This window comes from Abrus precatorius, unplaced genomic scaffold (genome assembly GCF_003935025.1).
Source record: "Abrus precatorius isolate BTA unplaced genomic scaffold, Abrus_2018 Scaffold6, whole genome shotgun sequence".
Classification (NCBI taxonomy): Eukaryota; Viridiplantae; Streptophyta; class Magnoliopsida; order Fabales; family Fabaceae; genus Abrus; species Abrus precatorius.
In genome coordinates this window covers 44010-67326 of record NW_020874406.1, presented here as the reverse complement: position 1 = coordinate 67326, position 23317 = coordinate 44010, and the positions used below count along the sequence as shown (strand labels likewise).

The following is a 23317-nucleotide window of genomic DNA, read 5'->3' as shown; positions in this document are numbered from 1 at the left end:
AATTCAAGAAAGAGAAACCAATGATGATGAAGGACACTCTGAAGCAGCTAGCTGAAGGGCAGAACCAACTTGCTGAAAGGCAGACTGAGCTGTATAATAGCCTCAAAGCTGGAGTCATGCTAATGGAATGTATTATGTTGAATATTGGTCAGAAATTGGGAATGACCAAAGAAGAAATGTATCATACTCCAGACTTAGCAGAGAATGCCCAGTGCCTTCGTTCTTCTGTTTTCAAGAATATGCCAATATACAGAACCCACTTTCCTCAGCCACCATTTGAAGAGGTAGTGGAAGAAGAAGAAGAAGAAGAAGAAGGTTCTGAAGAGGAAAGCTCAGAGGAAGAAGATGCAGCAGAAGATTAGTCTAGGAATTTAAATTCTGTTATTAGATTTTTTTGTAAATTTCTGGTAGTTTAAACTTTTTGGGTTGTAATCACTAATTGGTACACTTTGGTTTAATTTTCACTTACCTATTTTGCAATTATATTAGCTTCTTAACTAATTACCTTTATCTTGCTGCGAGTTAATGGAAATCTGGTGTTTTTGTGCAGAGAATACCACACACAACACTCACACACATTGGATGGTGACTCTTGCACAAGCTACCATGAAAGGGGGGTTTCATTCTCTACCTCTTATTCATGTGTAGCCTCACATTACACTGAATTGTTGTTGAAAAACACCAAAATACTAGAATAGATAATAAACTGCTGGCTGTGAATTCTGTGTGAGAATTTTTCTTTAAGTTGTTTTTCCCATTCTCAAAATGAGATCACACTTGTATTTTCAAAAATGAGGCAGTTGCCACTAGGTGCATATATTTCTGAAAAGTGCATTGTGTTTTCATTAATCCACATGATCACTTATAAATGCCTAGTGAGACTTGAGCTACCTACTTCTTTCCTTGTGTGATTAATCAGATTTTACTGCGTTCTCTAGAACTTGACCTTGTTCTTAATTGAATATGCATGTTACAGTTCTCACACACATGATAGAGGCCATGTTTGATATACTTAGTTAGCCTAAAATGCCTTCCCTTATGATTAATTGCCCTAGTTTACCCCTTTTGAGCTTAATATTCCCTTTTCTTGAGTTAACTTCCTTACACGCCTTGCTGAAAAACCAATTTTACCATTCAAATTGATCAAAGGCATTGTGAGTTTAATCAAGAATGAGTTTTAAAACTGAGTTTGGGGTAGCATCAAATTAAGTTGCTTGAGGACAAGCAAAATTTTAAGTTTGGGGTAGGGGAGTAGCAAGCTATCTAAGTTGAGTTCAAAAAGTCAGACCGAAAGAACAAAAGTGCTGCAGAAACATTAAAAATTATGCAGCAAAACTATGGAAGAGTTAAACATGTTGCAGTAAAATGTTGAAAAATAGAATCTGAGTTGAAAAGAGCAAAATGGAGATCAAAAAGAAGAAATTAGCAGTAAACTGTAGCAAAGAAGAAGAAAAAGGAAAATAAAAATTCTGCTGCACAAAAATGATTAGTCTGCTGCATAACTGAGGAATTTAAAGTGAATTGATGCTAAACCAGACTAGTTTTAAAGTCATTCACTCAAAATGCTTCTGATCTTTTGAAATTGCAACTTGTTTCTTATTTTGTTCAGTATCTACCTTAACCTAAGCCCTGTTATAAACTGTAAAAAGTCCTCTTGATGTGTGATTGGCTGTACTAAGCAGAGGAGATAGAGAAATTGGGCAAGCATATGGTAGAGTGCAGTGAAATTGATGATTTAGAGTGAAAACAGCACCCAAACACTGTTGAGTGATGAGAGAAACACTGTCCAGTGAGAAGTGATCATGATTTTAATGTTTCTCACATGAACTTGGCTGATATATTCACTTAGATAGCAATTCTTACTTAAAATTTGATGAATGCATTGAGATTGCAATGATGAGTAATTGGATGAATATCTTGATTGAAAATTTTGCAGAAAACACAGAATTGCAAATTGAAAAAATTCTGATATAGCAGTTGTGAATTGGTTTCTGAAAAGTGGAAGAATTACCCTTGGTTTAATTTGATTTGCTTGAGGACAAGCAAAAATTCAAGTTTGGGGTAGTGATGAATCCATATTTTGACTGATATTTTAGCATAATTCTAACACAAATGATAAGAAAAATATATAAAGAAAGCAGAAAAACTTAGAAAAAGAGAAGGAATTGAATTTTGTTTACATATGTAGTTATTTTAGCAATTGTGAAATTTTTGCTTAGGAATTAAGTTTTTAATCTTGTTTTTGTAGGAATAAATTGAGCAAGGATCATATTCATGGAAGTTTGATGACAAGGAAGAGGAAAGAAGCAAGTCTGGACTCCAAAAACTCAAGAATAAGAAATTGCAGACTGGGCGTGATCACTATTGTCAGTGAAAGTGATCACTTCAGAGCTCAAAGAAGAAGTGAAGCCTGGGCGTTACCACTTTTATCATTAAAAGTGATAGTTCCAGAGAGGCAAAATATCAGGAAAGCTCTGCGTAACCACTATTGTCATCAAAAGTGATCGTTCCAGAGAGTCTTCAACTTGGCGAGCTGCGCGTAGTCACTTTTATCAGAAAAAGATATAACGCGCAACTACCTTGACTTTGCGTTGTCACTTTTATCATCAAGAGTGATAGTTCCAGAGAGCTCTCAATATCAGAAAAATGCGCGTGGCCACTATTTCTGGGAAAAGTGTTAACGCGCAACCAAAAACTCTCTGCGTAACTACTATTTCTCATAAAAGTGATAACGTGAAAATCTAGGAAATTTTATAAATACCAGAAGCGATCCGGAAAAAAGGGGATTCTGTTCATTTTTAGTTTTTTTAGTTAGTTTCTGGTTAGAGGAAGTGAGAGAGAGGAGTGGGGATTCAGATCTTGGAGCTTCACGAAGAGGAATTGGAGTGGAGCAAGCTTCCATGGCGTTTCTGAGTTTCTTCTTCTCTTCTTCTCTTTCTTTTTCTTCTTCTGCTGCCATGGCTGTGTAATTCGTTCATAGTTAGGGATTGTAGATCTAAAATGAACATGTTGAATTGATTTGGATCTGGATTTCAAGCTTTGGAATAGATTGAGTGATTGATTCTGAACTTCACGTGTGAATTGAATGGAAATTTGATTAACTAAATTCAGAGGAACCTTTGTCAATGGAAATTGAATTTGTTCTTCATATCTAAACCAATCACCGAGATTTTAGTTTTCTTAGGGATAAGGAACTTTGATCTTGCAATCTTTTGGTTTCTTACACTTAAAGCAACATTGAATTGAATTAGATCTAAGGAATTAGAATGGTTTAATTGAATGTTAGGTTCACTGAGTTAAGGAATTAACCTCTGAATAGTATAAAGTGAAACTGATTGTCATTCTTTCCAATTGCTTGTTAATTCAGAACTTTATTGATTAAACATTGGAGTTTTGGTGAAGCAATTCCCTAGCTATGGTTTCTTCCTCTGTTATCACATAACTATGTGTTAATTGTCTTGTTTTCTGCAAGTTCATTTTACTTTTAATTGTTCCAGTTTGCTGTTATTAGATGTTACCACTCTCCTTACAATTTCAAAAAAGCTTAAATGGTTATAATTCTATGAAGTGATACTTGAATCTAAATTCCTTGTGGAGACGATATTTGGATCTTAAATTTACTCATCACTTGCTGCAATCCTAGTGCACTTGCTAGTGTAGATTGCTAACAACACATGAGCAAAGGATGATTAGCCCAAATGAAGAACAAGTTTTGAAAATAACCTATGAATCTTCCAATCGAGGTAGAGGTTGTGGTTCTAGCGGAAGAGGTCGAGGTCATAGGAAAGCTAATTTTGACAAATCGACCATTGAATGCTTCAATTGCCATAAGCTTGAACACTTTCAGTGGGAATGTCACAATAAGGAAAGCAATTATACGGAGATGTCAGAAGAAATGTTACTCATGGCTAGCATTAGAGATGAGCAGATTCTGCAAGATGACTGATTTTTGGATTTTTGTTGCAGCAATCACATGTGCAATAAAAAAGAATATTTTGCAAATATAAATGAACAGTTTACAGATACTGTAAAACTAGGAAATAATGCAATCTTGGTGGTGAAAGGCAAAGGAAATGTTTGACTGCAGATCAACAATCAAATACAGGTAATAACTGAAGCTTTCTATGTGCCTGATTTAAAGAATAATCTGCTGAGTGTAGGAAAACTTCAAGAGAGGGGGCTAGCTATACTTTTTCAGCACAACAGGCTATTATGAACTCTATGATGTCCCCTAATCATATGTTTAAAATAACAGCAGTAGCTCTCACTTGTGACACAACCTGCTTCAACACTGTGACTGAAGACACTGGTCAATTATGGCACTATTGTTATGACCATTTAAGTTTCAATGGACTCAATACTCTACAGAAGAATGAGACGGTTTTGGGCTTACCAAAACTGTCTCAACCGTCACGGGTGTGCAAAGATTGTTTAGTTGGGAAGCAACAAAGAGATTCTTTTCCTAAGAAGAGTACGGAGAGCTGAACTTCCTTTGTAGTTGGTCCATTCCGACTTATGTGGTCCGATTCAACCAAACCCAAATAGCAACAAGAGGTATTTTATTACTTTCATTGATTATTGCACTAGAAAAACTTGGATCTATTTTTTGCATGAAAAGGGTATTAGGAAGAATTTTTGGCCAGAGACAGCGAATTGGGCAGTCCATGTTCTCAATAGAAGTCCTACATTAGTAGTACAATACAAGACACCGAAGGAAGCTTGGAGTAGGAACAACCCATTTGTGGGATATTTCAGAGTTTTTGGATATGTGGTTCACGTGCATGTGGGGAATCACTCCCTCACTAAATTAGAAAAACGCAGCATTATTTATGTTCTGTTGGGCATAAGTGAGGAGTCCAAGGCATATCGACTTTATAATCCCATAACTACGAGAATTATTATTAGTCGAGATGTTATCTTTGAAGAGGATAAAAGCTAAAGATGGGGAGAAGAGTTTACACAATCAATTCAATCCATTTTGAATTGGAATGACAATGACAAGGATGCTGAAGAAAATGTTGAACCTAAAACAGAAGTCATAGAGCAAGAAGAAATTTCTGCAGAAGAAATTCCCACTGATGCTGCACCTCAACAACCAAGAAGAAGACATAATCAGCCTCTATGGATGCAGGACTATGTTGTAGATATAGGTGGTTTTGCTGATAGTTTTGAATGACACTTCACTGTCAATAGTGAAAATGATCCTATTCACTTTGAAGATGCAGAAAAGGATCTCATATGGAGAAAAGCCATAGCAGTAAAAATTGAAGCTATAGAAAGCAATGGAACGTGGTACCTCACTGATCTTCCATAAAGTGCAAAAAGGATTTGAGTTAAATGGATTTTCAAAACTAAATGTGAGGAAAAAGGCATTGTTCAGCAAGCACAAGGCACAGTTGGTGGTTTGTGGTTATTCTTAGGAATATGGAGTAGATTATACTGAAGTTTTTGCACCTGTAGCTTGTATGGAAACAATTCGGTTAGTCATTGCTGTAGTTGTGCATCATAGTTGGTCCATCTATCAATTGGATGTTAAATCAGCCTTCTTAAATGGAGATTTGACTGAAGCATTATTTGTTGAACAACCGAAAGGATTTGAGAAGCCAGGAGAAGAAAGCAAAGTGTACAAATTGATTCGGGCTCTATATGGTCTAAGATAGGCTCCTCGAGCCTAGTGCAGTCACCTTGAGAGCTATTTTTTCAGTCAAGGTTTTGCTAAACGTGAGCATGAACCAACCTTATTTACCAAGATGACAGGAAAGGATATTCTGATAGTAAGCATGTATGTAGATGATTTAATTTATATAGGAAATACAAAAGAGTTGATGTAGGAGTTCAAGAAATCTATGCAATCAAAATTTGCTATGACTAATATAGGGAAAATGAATTTATTTCTTGGTCTTAAAGTAACTCAAAAGAATGATGATATTTTTGTGTCCTAAACGAAGTACATGCTGATATTTTACGAAGATTTGGAATGAGCAGTGCCAATCTGGTTCATAACCTAATGGTTACGAGAAGAAAGTTAGACAAAGCTGAAGATGAGAAAGCATAGACAAAACCCTCTACAAGCAGATGGTGGGCTGTTTAATGTATGCAACTACTACAAGACCAGACATCATGTATAGTGTGAGCCAAGTGAGTAGGTTTATGAAAAATCCAAAAGAGCTCCATCTACTAGCAGTTAAGATAATTTTGTGCTACTTCAAATGTACTTGTGACTTTGGGCTGTTTTATCAGAGAAGTGAAAGCAAAGAGCTTACAGTTTATACAGACAGTGACTATGCTAATGATGTTGAAGATAGAAAAAGTACATCCGGGTATGTGTTTATGATGAGCATGGTAGCCATCTCTTGGAGTTCAAAGAAGCAACCAGTGGTGAGTCTTTCAACAACTAAAGCCGAATTTATAGTAGTAGCAGCAAGCTTTTGTCAAGTTGTATGGCTTAAATGACTACTAGATGTGGTAGGAAGGAAACAAACAGAACCTACGGTTATCTATTGTGACAACAATTCTACTTTAAAGCTGTCAAAGAATCCAGTTATGCATGGAAGGAGTAAACACATTGATGTACGTTTCCACTTCCTAAGAGATCTTATAAAGAGTAAAACCATTGAATTTCAGCATTGTCATTCAGAAGAACAAATAGTAGATGTCATGACTAAGCCACTCAAATTAGAAGACTTTGTTCGAATGAGAAGCAAGCTGGGAGTTATTGCTAAACAATGTAAACTGAATGCTATGATTCAGTTTAAGGGAGGGAATGTTAGATAGGTTTGAAGTAAAGTTTCTAGTTGTTACTAGAAACTAGGAGAATTTCTAGCTATTGCTAGAAATTAGGAAATAAAATCTGATAGATTTAAATAAGTCTTTTAGGAATTAGCTTCCTTGTTTTTAGCTGTTTGGTTGCTGGCAATCAGCAACGGTATTCTTGTAATTGGGTATAAATATTGTGGCTATTGCTCATGAATAAAACATCGGATTCACGTTCTGAAATATAAAAAACTTACATTTATAACATACGTTGTATCCGTATACAAGGGCTAACCGACAACTATTTATACTTATGGAAGATCTCAAGGGATCCTAGGGGCAATGATTATGAATTGCGAGATGTGTGATTGTAATAGGTGAGTAATAATCGATTGATTAATGTATAATACAAGTATTGTAATACATTGACAGTTGTAATTATAATGCATGTATCATAACGCATTGAGTGGCATGGATTCAAGGATGGAATGAATGAATTTTGTTACGTGTGAAATATTGTGTCTTGATATAAGAATATATGAAATGGCATGATCTTAGTGTATGTTTTGAAATATTAATGATATGATTGTTTTGATGTTTGATCTGCTGTAGATTCATTAATATAATACATGAGCTAGCACTCTTTTGGTGTGTGTGTATATATATATATTCTTTATTAAATAATATTTTATGTATTATTTGATTTATTTATAAAATAAAGGATTTATTGGGGCAGAGGATCCTCACCCTTACTATTTATTTTCAGGAAGTGAAACTGAAGGAATTAAAGGAAGGTTGATCCATTTTAGGATCATATCCTTGTTGAAGTGGTAAGAAAGAATGCTCTATTAGGATTTAAAAATTTATTCTGAAGGTTGTAATATTTTATAAAGTTTATGTTTGAAATTGATAAGAATATGTAAATGTTTTAATGTCAATTCTAGACTTTATAATACTTAGTTAAATTTTGTTGTAACCAGTAATTTGAAGTGTTTGTAATATTGGTAATTTATTATTTTAGTTCTAGTCTACATTAATTCACTTTGTAAGGTACAATGTTGTTTATGTCTGAAGCCTATACGTGTATAATATGAATCAAATAATTTATTAAGATGGAAATCTTAATATTTACTCTATTAATAAATTGAAAATTTTGAAACTATTTTCTTTTAAAAGCTTTGAATGTCATTGAGTTTTCATAAATTGAATAATAGAAAAATAAGTTTTACTTTTCTTCAATTCTTTAAATTATAAATATATAAGAAATTCACATATTTTTCATTTCTCGTTATAAATCAATATCTATAATGAATAAGAAAATAAGAATGTTACATTAATGCCATAAGAACAAAAAACATATCTTAGTTTTGATTCTGCATGTAAGAGTGATGCAGATTTTGACACGACTGATAATATTTACACTCTAGAATTTCTCGATACTATTAAATCATCTGGTCTTCCAAATCATGAGTTGAAGCTGAAGATTGGTGTTCCTATTATGTTATTAAGAAACATAGATCAATCTTCTTACATGTACAATGGAACCTAATTAATAATTACTCATATGAGAACTTATATCCTAGAAGCAAAGGTTATTTCTAGAAACAATGCTAGTCAAAAGGTAGTCATACCAAGGTTATCTTTGACTCTTTTGGATAGTAGGATACTTTTTAAGTTTCAAAGAGAACAATTTTCAATTGCTCTTGTTTTTGTAATGACAATCAACAAAAGTCAAAGTCAATCTCTTAAACATATTGGAATTTTCTTTCCAACACTAGTTTTTTTTTATAGTCAATTATATATAGCAATCTCTAGAGTAACTAATCGAAAAGGATTAAATATCCTTATATAAGATTGTGATGGACAAAATACAAAAAGTGTTGCAATTGTAGTGTACAAGGAAATCTTTCAAAATTCAAATTAAGTTTATTATATAAAAAACTTTCTTTTTTAATTAAATTAATATAAAAAAATTATAAAGTTATATATTATATTTCTTATATTCAAATAGTTAATATTTTTTTATTAGTAATAATCCATATGCATTAATTAATTTCAAACTTTAAAATAGTTTTAACATTATCAAAAAAAATTTATTAAATTATTTTTTGTATTTTTTAATTAATAATTCTAATATTATATTATAACGTAATAACTTATCCGTCATTGGTCACCCTAGTATATTTAAATTTTAAAAACTATGAACATAAAAATTAGATAATATGTTTATTTTTTAATTATTTTGAAATTAAAATTATTAAAATAAAAAGTTTGTTATATTAGATATTAACTATAATAATAAAAATTTTAGTTGTACCTATATATTTTTCAACTTTTTGAATTAAAATTTTTAAACTTGTTTTTTAATATATATTTTAAATTTTTAAAAGCTATAAAAATAAAAATTATATAATAAATTTTTTTAATAAAAACTATTAAAATAAAAGTTTGTTATATTAGATAATATTAACTGTAACAATCAAATTTTTAATTACATATGTATATTTTTAAAACTTTTGTGTTACAATTTTTAAATTTTTTTAAAAATATTTTAAATTCTTAAAAAATTTTAAAAATGTTAATATAATAATATTATTCAATACGATTATTTTTACTTGAAAAATTATTAAAATAATAATTTTGTTATATTAGATAATATTCATTGTAACAATAAAGTTTTTTATTGCATCTATATATTTCTTAAACTTTTGTATTAAAATTTTTAAAATTTTTTTAATATACATTTTAAATTTTTAAAAATTATAAAAATAGAAATTATTAAAATAGTTATATATTTCTTATGTATGTGTGTGTATGTGTACCTAATATTATGTTTATATGTGAATAATAATGTTTCAGGTAGAGTTTGGTAAATTTATTAAAAGAATAAGGATGCGAGGAGAAATTCAATTATATAAAAATTGTAACATCCTCGTTTTTCCTAAACAATTAATTTATTAATATAGTTCTAAGTTAAAGTATAGTTCTTGATTTTTTTTGAAAAAAACATTGTGATAGAATTATCATGAGATGCTTTACATAAAATTTTTAAGTATATTTTTAAGAAATTTTTGGGTAATTTTTAATTTTGAAATTTTTAACTTTCAAAAAGTGTCAATTTGTATTGGTTAAAATTGTTCTATAAAGCTAAAAATAACATTTTATTTTAAAAATAATAATAATAATAAATTATATTTTATTTATAAATATTATTTGAAATATAAAAATAATTTTTTTGTAATTAATGAGCATTTTTGGATTTTTTGGTTAATTTTAAGTAAATTAGTTATATGCTCATGCAGAAATTGCGTGTAAAAATTTTGGAAACCAACTAAAGGATCAATAGTGTCAAAAATTATTTTTTAATTATGTTTAATATATTTCATGACTATTTTTAAATTTTGGGATTTTTATCAAATTGTTTCAATTAATTACAAAGAAATTAGTGAAAATTCTAATATTATATTATTATTTTTGCTATTTAAGATAAGGATTAGTCTCTAAAGCTTTCCACTTCTTCCTTTCACTTCTGTAAGCCCTATTTTCTTTCTCCTAAGGAACTTTGATCAGCTTTGGTCTTAATCCCTTAAATTTCCAAGTAAGTTCATTAAATTTTTTTAATATTTCACCTATTTTTATCATTTTAAAACACTTTGAATCGATTAAATTTTTATTTTTTCCCCTTTTTTTGGGTGCTGAAACAGTGGCATGAGGGTGAAATTTTGTCCAAAATTTTTGTTTCTAAATTATGTTTTTATTTACTTAATCCTTCTATGTTTTATAATAAATAATTTTGGTGCTTTTTGTTTTGTTAAAAATGCATTTGAGGGTTCAAAACCCTTGATCTAGAAGTGCTGTCCCAAGAGTGTTATGAGGGAAAAATAATTATTTTTAATCACCTTTAGGCTTATACTATTCCATTTACATCATAGAAAATAATTGTAAGACCCGTAAGCCATTTTTGCGAAGATTAGAAAATGATAGTTTCAACTCACTAGTAGAGGGTTAGATGATTAATTCCTCTTAACATTGACCATGATTATGTGTGATTATTTGCTTAGGATCGTGATTTAAGAAGTGGTGGAAAGAGGACGTTGGTGAGAAAAATCGGTATACACTTCAAGGTAAGGAGGACATATCCATTTTTAAGGGTGTAGTCGAAAAACGTTTGGAGATGGGGTGCTTTATTCATTGCTATGTATGTAATTCAACTATGTGCATATGTTTATATAATTGGATGACTGTACATTTTGACAGATAATAAGTATATATGTATTTGGATAACTAGTGCAGATAGTATTTAGTTTCTATTAATGTGAACGGACGTAAACTCATACATGTGGCTTTCTTACTACTTGGATTATTTTAACATTATATTTATATTGATGGCCTAATAAGTAGTAAGGGTGTCACATTTAGTGGTATCAGAGCAGTTTGTTCCTATAGGCTTGGGGAAAGGCTTGTTATTCTTCTCTGTGTGCTCTTGTGTTACTATTTTCGAAAGAAAGTGGTGATATGAGATTTAGAGCGTGGAGTAATTCCTAGTTTGTTCAGTTTTACTTCACGTATAAGATATTAATTGATTATATATGTGTGTATAGAATTCTATGGCTGGACGAGGAAGGGGTAATGCTATCTTGAACTAATTATTAGAACAAATGGTGAGTTTTAGAAAGGCAGACTGAACCAGTTGGATATCATGGATTGGAGGCCTTTCATAAGAATAACCCCTCGCAGTTCCAAGGAGGTTTTGATCCAGATGGTGCTCAACTGTGGATTGAGGAGGTAGAAAAGATTTTTGCTGTTATGGAATGCCCTGAGGCAAGCAAGGTTACTTTTGCAACATATATGTTGGTTGGTGAGGCAGAACATTGGTGGAGATATGCTCGTCAGCAAATAGAAGCTGAAGGCAGGGAGATTAATTGGGTGCTGTTTCCTGGAGAAATACTTTCCAGAAGATTTAAGAGGGAGAAAAGAGGTTGAATTTCTGAACTTGAAGCAGGGAAGTATGACTATAAGAGAGTATGCTGCAAAGTTTGATGAGCTGTTGAAGTTCTGCCTTTACTTTAACAATAATGGAGATGATCGTTCTAGATGCACTAAGTTTGAGAGCGAGTTACATCCAGACATTAAGCTTGCAATTGGCTATCAAGAAATTATTTATTTTCCTACTCTGGTGAATAGATGTCAGATTTATGAGGATGATACGAAGGCAAAACAGGCGCAGTGGAAGAGTTCTGGTCCACAGCGGAATTATCTTAATAGACGAGGAGATGCTCAAGGGATAGGGAAACCCTATCAAGTATCACAGAGGTATCAAGGATCTTCGTCAGGGGGTGGAAGGTTTCAAGACTTTGTCAGGAGTTCTAACAGAGTTGGTAACAGTGGTACTCGGTGCTTTATTTATGGAGGACCACATTTCGCTCGAGAGTGTACACAGAAGAGCTATGTTTTCTTTAGATGTGGAAAGCAAGGTCATTTCATTCGTGATTGTCCTGAGATGAAGCGAGAAAACAGCAACCAGAACAGTCAAGCTGGTGGTAGCAAAAATAAGAACAACCATCAAGTTGGAAGGCCACGAACTCACGGGAGAGTTTTTGTGATGACTGGGGAGGAGGCATCTTAGTCTGATACCATGATACAGAGTAAATGTTTCATAAATGGGAACACCTTGAATGTATTGTATGATTCAGGAGCTTCTCACATTTTTATTTCTGAAGTTTGTGTGAGACAGTTGAATTTATCTATTACTGCTAGGGTTTGTTTGAATTGTCCCATAATAGTAGAAAACAAAGACCTCTTTGTAAACTTGTTTTGTTTACCCCTTACTGACTTAGAAGTCATTCTAGGACTAGATTGGTTGTCTGCTAATCATGTTCTATTAGGGTGCCATAACAAAACCATTGTCTTTGCTAATCCTGTTAAATCATCTCCTGAGAATTTGAGATTTCTATCTACCAACCAAATCAATGCTTCTTTGAAAGGAGGAGCTTAGATGTGTATGGTGTTACTTTCATTGAAAGGGGAGAAGGAATTTACGATAGAGAACTTGCCGATTGTTTGTGATTTTCCTGAAGTTTTTCTGGAGGATATTTCTGGGTTACCTCCAGAAAAGGAAGTAGAGTTTACTATAGATTTAACCTTTGGAACTGGACCAATCTCTATAGCACCTTATCGAATGTCACCTTTGGAACTAGCTGAATTGAAAAAACAACTGGAGGAGTTATTGGACAAATAGTTTGTGCGTCCAAGTGTATCCCCTTAGGGTGCTCCAGTGTTATTAGTTAAGAAGAAAGATGGAACGATGAGGTTAAGTGTGGACTATTGTCAATTGAATAAAGTGACTATTAAGAATAAGTATCCACTACCAAGAATAGATGATTTGATGGATCAATTACAAGAAGCAACAATTTTCTCTAAAATTGATTTGAAGTCTGGTTACCATTAGATCAAAGTGAAAAAAGAGGATATTCCAAAAACTGCTTTTAGAACATGGTATGGGCATTATGAATACCTAGTGATGCCATTTGGTGTAACTAACGCACCTGCAGTGTTTATGGATTACATGAATCGGATTTTTCATCCGTATTTGGATAAGTTTGTAGTTATTTTTATTGATGATATTCTAATATATTTCAAGAATCATGAGGAACATGTGGACCATCTTCGTGTAATATTGGAAATCCTAAGAAAGAAACAATTATACGCTAAGCTTTCCAAGTGTGAATTCTGGTTAACATAAGAATCATGATGAAATTTCTGTAGATCCTTCTAAGGTTGAAACTATTTTACAGTGGGCTAGACCAAAAACAATTACTGAGATCCAGAGTTTTTTAGGATTGGCAGGTTATTATCGGAGATTTATTGAAGGATTTTCAAAGTTGGCATTGCCTTTGACTACATTGACTCGCAAAGGACAATCGTTTATGTGGACTAGTCAGTGCAAAGATAATTTCCAAGAATTGAAGAATAGATTGACTTCTGCTCCTGTATTAATACTTCCAAACTCTTATGAGAATTTTGAAGTTTATTATGATGCCTCAAGGCAAGGATTAGGATGTGTGTTGATGCAGAATAGGAATGTAGTAGCTTATGCTTCAAGGAAATTGAGACCACATGAGATGAATTATCCTACGCATGATCTGGAGCTTGCTGCTGTAGTTTTTGCATTGAAGATTTGGAGACATTATTTGTATGGTGCTAAATTTGATGTTTTTAGTGACCATAACAGTCTCAAGTATCTGTTTGATCAGAAGGAATTGAATATGAGGTAGCGTCGATGGATTGAATTCTTAAAAATTATGACTTTGAACTTCACTACCATCCTGGAAAAGTGAATGTTGTAGCGGACGCATTAAGCAGAAAATCTTTACAAGTGTCAACTATGATGATTCGGGAACTGGATTGGTGGAGCAGATTAGAGATCTAAATATGGCCATGGAACTTACTTCAAAGAGTCTTAAATTTGGAATATTGAAGGTCACTAGTGAATTTTTAGAACAGATTTGCATAGCTCAGCAAGAAGATGCAATCATACAAGAGAAGAAAGCATTAATGATTCAAGGCAAAGAAAAAGATTTTCAGGAAGATACCGATGGAATTTTGAGATTTCGAAGAAGAATCTGTATTCCACAAAATGAAGAGCTTCAGAAGATGATTTTGGAAGAAGCCCATAAAAGTAAATTAAGTATTCACCCAGGTACCACTAAGATGTACCAAGATTTGAAGGAATTATTTTGGTGGCCCGGAATGAAGAAAGCCATAGCAGAATATGTGGCATTTTGCTTGGTGTGTCAAAAGGCAAAGGTTGAACATCAGAGACTCGAATGGAAATGGGACAGTATTGCAATGGATTTTGTGAGTGGATTGTCGAGGACATCTACAAGTCATAATGCGATATGGGTAATTATTGACAGATTGACCAAGTCTGCCTATTTTCTACCCATTAATGTTGGTTATTCATTAGAAAAGTTGGCCCAGTTATATATCAAAGAAATAGTAAGACTACATGGTGTACCATCAAGCATAGTATCAGATAGAGACCCTAGATTTACTTCAATGTTTTGGGAAAAGTTACAAAAGGCATTGGGAACGAAGCTCAGATTTAGTTCAGCATATCATCCCCAGACTGATGGACAATCAGAAAGAACTATTCAATCGCTTGAAGACCTTCTCAGAGCTTGTGTAATGAAGTATAAAGGCAACTGGGATCAATTCTTATATTTGATTGAATTTACTTACAACAATCGTTTTCACTCAAGTATCGGGATGGCACCATTTGAAGCGTTATATGGTCGGAAGTGCAAAACACCTCTATGTTGGTATGAAACAGGAGAGAATTTTACTTTTGGACCTGAGGTGGTTCAATTGACTACAGAGAAAGTTAAAATGATCTAAGAGAAAATGAGAACAGCACAAAGTAGGCAGAAAAGTTACTATGATAGAAGAAGGAAGCCATTAGAATTTCAAGAAGGCGACCATGTGTTTCTAAAAGTTACACCTACCACAGGAGTTGGAAGAGCTATGAAATCTCGAAAGCTCACACCTAAATTTATTGGTCCCTACCAAATTCTGAAAAAGATTGGCCTTGTGGCTTACCAAGTTGCCTTACCCTTATTTCTCTCTAATCTCCATATTGTTTTTCATGTCTCCCAACTAGGAAAATATATCCCTGATTCATCCCATGTCCTTGAACCTGATACAATACCACTAAAGGACAATCTTACTTATGAAACATCACTCGTACGTATTGTGGATCAACGAGTAAAACATCTACGAAGAAAAGACATTTTGCTTGTAAAAGTGGTATGGAGTGAAACCGATGATGAAGATGCTACATGGGAGTTAGAGAGAAAAATGAGGGATTCTCACTCTAAATTTCTGGGATGAAATTTCTTTGAGGGGGAAAAAGATGTAACATCCTCGTTTTTGCTAAACAATTAATTTATTAATATAGTTCTAAGTTAAAGTATAGTTCTTGATTTCTTAGGGAAAAATTGTGATAGAATTAACATGAGATGCTTTAAATAAAATTGTTAAGTATATTTTTAAGAAATTTTTGGGTAATTTTTAATTTTGAAATTTTTAAGTTTCAAAAAGTGTCAATTTGTATTGGTTAAAATTATTCTATAAAGCTAAAAATAACATTTTATTTTAAAAAAAATAATAATAATAAATTATATTTTATTTATAAATATTATTTGAAATATAAAAATAATTTTTTTGTAATTAATGAGCATTTTTGGATTTTTTGGTTAATTTTAAGTAAATTAGTTATATGCTCATGCAGAAATTGCGTGTAAAAATTTTGGAAACCAACTAAAGGATCAATAGTGTCAAAAATTATTTTTTAATTATGTTTAATATATTTCATGACTATTTTTAAATTTTGGGATTTTTATCAAATTGTTTCAATTAATTACAAAGAAATTAGTGAAAATTCTAATATTATATTATTATTTTTGCTATTTAAGATAAGGATTAGTCTCTAAAGCTTTCCACTTCTTCCTTTCACTTCTGTAAGCCCTATTTTCTTTCTCCTAAGGAACTTTGATCAGCTTTGGTCTTAATCCCTTAAATTTCCAAGTAAGTTCATTAAATTTTTTTAATATTTCACCTATTTTTATCATTTTAAAACACTTTGAATCGATTAAATTTTTATTTTTTCCCCTTTTTTTGGGTGCTGAAACAGTGGCATGAGGGTGAAATTTTGTCCAAAATTTTTGTTTCTAAATTATGTTTTTATTTACTTAATCCTTCTATGTTTTATAATAAATAATTTTGGTGCTTTTTGTTTTGTTAAAAATGCATTTGAGGGTTCAAAACCCTTGATCTAGAGGTGCTGTCCCAAGAGTGTTATGAGGGAAAAATAATTATTTTTAATCACCTTTAGGCTTATAGTATTCCATTTACATCATAGAAAATAATTGTAAGATCCGTAAGCTATTTTTACGAAGATTAGAAAATGATAGTTTCAACTCACTAGTAGAGGGTTGGGTGATTAATGCCTCTTAACATTGATCATGATTATGTGTGATTATTTGGTTAGGATCGTGATTTGAGAAGTGGTGGAAAGAGGACGTTGGTGAGAAAAATTGGTATACACTTTAAGGTAAGGGGAGACATATCTATTTTCAAGGGTGTAATAGAAAAACGTTGGGAGATAGGGTATTTTATTCCTTGCTATGTATGTATAAATTATTTGAAGGAATTTATAATTATTTCCATACTTAGTGTACAATTGTTTGATATTCCTTTTTAAGATTGATTTTATGTGTGATGATGCTTCTATGATAATTGTTTGTTGAATTCAGTATAAATAATTGATTTCCTAAAATAATTGAGGAATGAACTATCATTTATGTAGAGTGAGCATATAGAAGGTATGTTGAAAGTTGAAAAGAATTGGAGAATTGTGAAATAAAGATGTTTAAAAAAAATGGAAAAAACTTGAGATAAAATTTGATGGGTTTTGAAAAAGTGTTTTAGAAATTGATAAATGGAATTGTGGTTAATTTTCTTCTTACGAAAATAATTTTTTAAAAAAATCTTCTTTAATTTCAAGTGGTTTATCAAAATTTATTTAATAGTTTTTATATATTTAAAGTATACCTATATACATATTTAAATCATTTAAAGTATTATAATTCATTTTAAAGTATTATTTTAAATGAGTATTTTGAAATGTAGTGATAATTGGAAAAAAGTATTTGAGAGCCATTGAAATAGCTGGAAAGTTGTGAAATGTGGTAGTGGTGAGTCTGTGCTTAAAATTAGAAGCGTATTGGAATTTTTTGACTATTTTGCAGAGAGAAGAAAATTTAGAAATATCTGAATTATAGAGGAAACTCTGCCGGATTGTCGATGGAATTTCAAAATATATGTTGTTGATTAAAAAGAAATGTTTAATACCTAATTAAAAGACTGAAATTAGGTCCATGCATCATAAGCATGTAATGATGATGGTGTTGGATAGGAAGTATACGAAATCTAGGGGAGACTCCAGGTTAGTCTTGGGGATAGTCGGGTGTGATTGAGCCGGGCAAAGGTCAGGACTCGCAACCTTGTGCTGTCGGTTCTCACTGCAAAACCAGACTATCCTGACAGAACCCGATGGATTCTTAGAATCAGTTGAGCTATACCTTTAAAACTATCTGATGAGATAGTTATGACTAAGAATGGTTGGTGGCAGTGAACTCCTGATCCTTCCTAGAAAGAAAGAGAAAGAAAAAATGGTTTGGGCCCACATGCATGTGTCAATATAGAAATTAATTAGGTAATGCACAGAATCATACATTGTGTGTTGAGTTGTTTGCTATTTGCTATAATGATTGTAAATATCTTAACGTGTTTTCTACTGTACTTTGGTTGAAATGGGTTTGTCTCACCCTTTTAGTTGCTATGTGTGTTGTATGTGAATACGTTTAGTAGGTGAGGACACAAATGGCCCAACCACCGTACCAGTTTAGCATCACAGTCAGATATGATCCTGAAGGAAGATGGGCACACAATTGGGAGCAATAACAATTCATCCACACTAGCACTATTACCTTTTTGTTAGATAGAAACGGGTCAGGCCCGCGGGCATACTCCATCCCTATCAAGGTACCCATGAGACTCACTTTTCCATTTCCTTCTGGAGTACAGTTTAGGAGACCCCATGTCCCACCTCTTGTCCCTGTATTATCGCCCCCAATATTACTCCTGAATTTCCTTCGATCTTTAGGGCCTTATGTACCACCTGTTGTATGACCCAATATAGCGAACATACCTCTACCCAGACACATCTCCATCTCATCCACTTCAAATTTGACTTCCTCTAGTTCTTCTGACTCTCCAGATTCCTTTCACTGCTCAAACACCCCTACTGCTACTAGAAAGAAGAGGACTTCTTCTCAAGCTGAACTTCCTCGTAGTTTTGACTCCTTCGAGCGGGAACCTAGTGAGAAAGGAGAGTAAGCTAGGGCCGAGTAAAGTATAACTTGTACATATATATAGGTATAATTACTAGTGACTGGGGGAACGTATAAATAGAAATCCTTAACCGTTGTTACCTTTTGGAGGAAATGGTATTTTTGATGATCATGAGTCTAGGGGGAAAGCTTGTGAGGTCATTTTTTTTGTTGTTGTCTCTGATATCGTGACCCCCACTTTATTTTGTATGTAATTCAGCTATGTGCATATGTTTATATGACTGGATGACTGTATATTTTGACAGATAATAAGTATATATGTATTTGGATAACTGGTGTAGATGGTGTATTTAGTTTCTATTAATGTGAACGGACGTAAACTCATACATGTGGCTTTCTTACTTCTTGGATTATTTTAATATTATATTTATATTGATGGCATAATAAGTAGTAAGGGTGTCACAGAAATTAAATAAAAAAAGTATTTTTTTTTAAATTGCTTTATTGGAGATATCTAAAGTTACGGTACAATCTAGACGTCAAGCATATTGAAAAGAATATATGTGAATATACTAGGATTATTGATGAATCTTGAAGGAAAGACAAAAGGTAATATAAAATCTCATTTTGATATTGAATATTTGGGTATATAACTTGAACTTCACACAACTATAATTGAAGGAGGTAAATATACATTCTAATTATTGAAATTCTAGTGTAACTACTAGAACCAACTTGTAATAAGGTGGTAAGTGAGTGTCACGACTCCTTTGTGTAAAGAATTAATGACATTTTGCATTACCGCTCCTACTTCAAATTCCTTTATGAGATAATACATGCATAGAACAGGAAATATTTTTTTTTTTTTCAGAAATTGAACTTCAACATCTCAATCAACAGAATAACAAAGCTAAGAGGGCATTTTTATATAATAAAAAAAATTACATAACTATATATTTATAATAGTTACTTTGCGATGAGCTCAAAATACAAGTTTTGAATAATAATTTCATCTCTTAAAAACTATGCTAATCAATCTAGACCTATCACTAAAACCTAGACTGACAAAATAATTAAAGCTACAATTTTCTCTCAAAATATGTCGACTCTGACGTTCTTCAACCAGACCTTCTAGTTTGAGAAGTAGCTACATAACCTGTCACATCTGCTCACGTACCACAATACGATCATTGCAAAACACACACAAACAGACATACATAGAATGCAAAGGTGAGCTTATGAAATAACATTCACAGTAATAAAAGTATAATATGAAAATAAATGTTTATACAACTTATTCTTTCATTATTTTTCAGCACTCAACACAGCCATGCAGCACATTTGTAACACCTTAATTTAATTTCCAAAATAAATAAATTTCACAAAATAGGAATAATAAAATTTTCATTAAAAGGGCCCCCAATACATGATTCAATAAAGTATTTTAAAACAAGGATGGATTACAAATTTTGAATCGAATCATTGCTACAGGATTAATTTTAAATACATCATAGTTTCTAAAATAAACTCTCTAAGTCCTATAGTAATTTCATTCATCCTTTTTACTGAGCCTAGTGCTGATCATCTTAGTCACCTGAAAAATAAATGTAAGTGTGAGTACTCTACACTATCACACATACACAAGCATAGATCTCACCCAAATTCAAACATGAATTGAATCATACATCAAACAAGTGCCAGCTTGCACTTTCAAACATTTCATTCCAATTTCACACACAGGTGCGCTTACTACACCTTCAATCATTTCACACACATGTGCGTTCACTGCACGTTAGCCATGCTCACCGTGGCACTGTGATCACAGATTCCTGATGCCCTCAACCTCACGAACTTACTCAGTTTCATACCATGGATGGATGCCAGATAGCTCCCACTCCACGGATACAACATGTGCGATATTGAGCCCCCAAGCAAAAGTGTTAGTGAAAGGCCGAGTCAGGAAGAGAGTGTGTGGCCTGTGGTACATCCACGCTCACTATTAATGTCACTATCACAAAATTTGAGAACTAACTAGCAAGTGTACTAGGTAGTTGTAGCAAGTAATAAAATTTGGAATTCAATATGAGCCCCTAGTTGCTTATTTGCTGAGTTAGTGCAGCAATTTGTTCTGAAAACATTTGACTTTGCAACTGATTTTGTGCGAGAAAAGTCTCAAGAATTTTGGCTTCATATCCTCCACTCCTTGTAGAGTGTCTAGAATTAGAATTTTGATACATAGATGAAGTCATCATCTCTATAATTCGTTGAGCTTCTTCCAATGATTTAGTATTCAATGATCTCCCTGCAGCTGCATCAATCATGGTTCTAGTAGCTGGACTCATTCCATTGTAGAAAGTTTCCAGCTGCATCCATTCTAGTGTACAATGGTGTGGACATTTCCTCAATAATTCTTTATACCTCTCCCAAGCTTCATATAAAGATTCCCCTTCTTGCTGCATGAATGATGTAATTTCTCCTCTTAGTTTGGCAGCTTTAGATGGTGGAAAATACTTGGTAAGAAATTTATTAACAAGGTCTGCCCAAGTGGTGATGCTTTCTTGTTGTTGAGCTTGCAGCCAACATTTAGCTTTATCTCTTAATGAAAATGGAAATAGTCTCAATCTAATTGCATCCTTTCTAACTCCATTCATTCTTATTATATCACAAAGCTGCAAAAAGTTAGAGATATGTAGGTTAGGATCATCCGAAATTGAACCAGAAAATTGATCTTGCTGAACTAAATGAAGTAAAGCTGGTTTAATTTCAAAATTATTGGCTTGTATGGTAGGTCTGACTATGGAGGAGTTGTATCCATGCATGTTAGGCACTGCATAATCCCTTAAAGTTCTCATCATGTTTTGTTCAGCCATTATCTTCTCTTGAGGTGTTGGTGGTGTAGGAGAAGGAATTTGAAGTTCTTCTGATTTAGGAGTAGAAGGGGTAGATTCCAATTCTTGCTCTTTCCTTACTGAATTTTCTGCTCTTAATTAGTTTCTCAGCCTCCTCAATGTTCTGTCTATGTCTGGATCAAATACAAGAGCAGTCTTGTTTTTATTTTTCCCACAAATATAACACTAAGAAAACTAAACACAATAGAAACACTAAAAGAAAATGATGAAAATACAGAACAATATAGTGCAGAAAATTTACTAACAGAATATCCTATGAAGAATTAAGAAGAATCATAACATCTAAACATGTAATCTACACAAAATATAGTGACACAGGATTTATACAAAACTGGACAGCAAAGATGTACAGGAAAACTAGCAGAAATTGTAATATGAAATTCAATGTATAAAAAAAAATAAAATTTCAAAAAGAAAACAGAGAACAAAAAGCTCAATCTAGTTGTCTCCTTGCTACAAATGATATTGAAAATAAAGATCCCCGGCAACGGCGCCAAAAACTTGTCACAAAATTTGAGAACTAACTAGCAAGTATATTAGGTAGTTGTAGCAAGTAATAAAATTTGAAATTCAATATGAGCCCCAAGTATCGTCCACAAGGATCTTATTTCAATTACCACTTCACAATTCAACAATTAGTTGAACAAAACAATTCATTGAGAGGTTTGTAACATGTGAAAGTAAGAAATAAAGACAATAAAAGGTAATGGAATTGCTGTAAAAACAGAATACGAAATTTGTATTAAGAATACTATGTGGAAAATAGTTAGGAACCACTTCACCAGATTTTTAATTGCAATGTAATCATGTTCTGAATTCTTGAAAATTGTAATTGATTGATAATCAATTTCACTTCTTTAACCAAAGGGCAATTTCTTGCCTCATTGATTCTAATACCTAATTAAACCTCCCTAATTCCTTAGGTAAAATTCAATCAAATATTGCATTAAGTTCTGAAAATTATAGGATTACTAGATCATGATACTTATTCCTAAGATCTCAATAACCTAGGCATATGATTCAGATCTAAGAAATAAACTCAATTTCTATTGATGAAAATTCCTCTAAATTCAATTGAATGAAGGATTATTTCACAACTGCATTAAGAACATAATCACATACTCAATTCAATTAAAATCTCAAGATTCAATCCACAATTACATCACAACATCAAATCTGGATCCATAGATCCCTAGCCAAAAAAGTTTAGAACAACATTACAATGGAGAAAGGAGAAGTAAGAGAAGAAGAACATCTTCCAAGACCTAATCTTCACTCTGATTCCTCTAGAAATGAAGCTTGAAAATCGCTCTCAATCTCTCTCTTTGACTTCCCTTGGAAGTTAAAACAGTTATAAAGTGAAAAATAACAAAATGAACCAAAAAGTTCCTTTTTCTGAACCTTTAACTTCTATTTATATAGTTTTTCCCGTCTTTTGCTTTTCTACATGTTATTTTCTGAGAATTCTAGCATCAAAGTTCTTCTAGAAGCTTCTAAAACTGATTTAAGAACTCAAATCGTCCAAAGTTGACACTTAGAAGTGATATTTAAAATTCTGTTATTTTTGCGTAGCTACTCTAGGCTACTCTAGGCACTTGAAGTAGCTACGCGCTGACTGCGTAGCTACTCTGGACACTTGAAGTGGCTACGCATACTGCGTAGCTACTTTGATCACTTGAATTAGCCTTGGGCGTAGCTACTCTGAACACTTGAAGTGGTTACGCGCTGTGCGTAGCTACTCTG

The 23317-nt window shown here is 32.6% G+C and overlaps 1 non-coding gene across 1 annotated transcript; it reads left to right on the top strand.

The window, feature by feature from the left end:
• The first annotated feature begins 21044 nt into the window (after positions 1–21044).
• LOC113870573 lies at positions 21045–21151 on the top strand. The gene has a single exon (XR_003505594.1). It is a non-coding gene; the product is annotated as a small nucleolar RNA R71 (small nucleolar RNA).
• The last annotated feature ends 2166 nt before the right edge of the window (positions 21152–23317 follow it).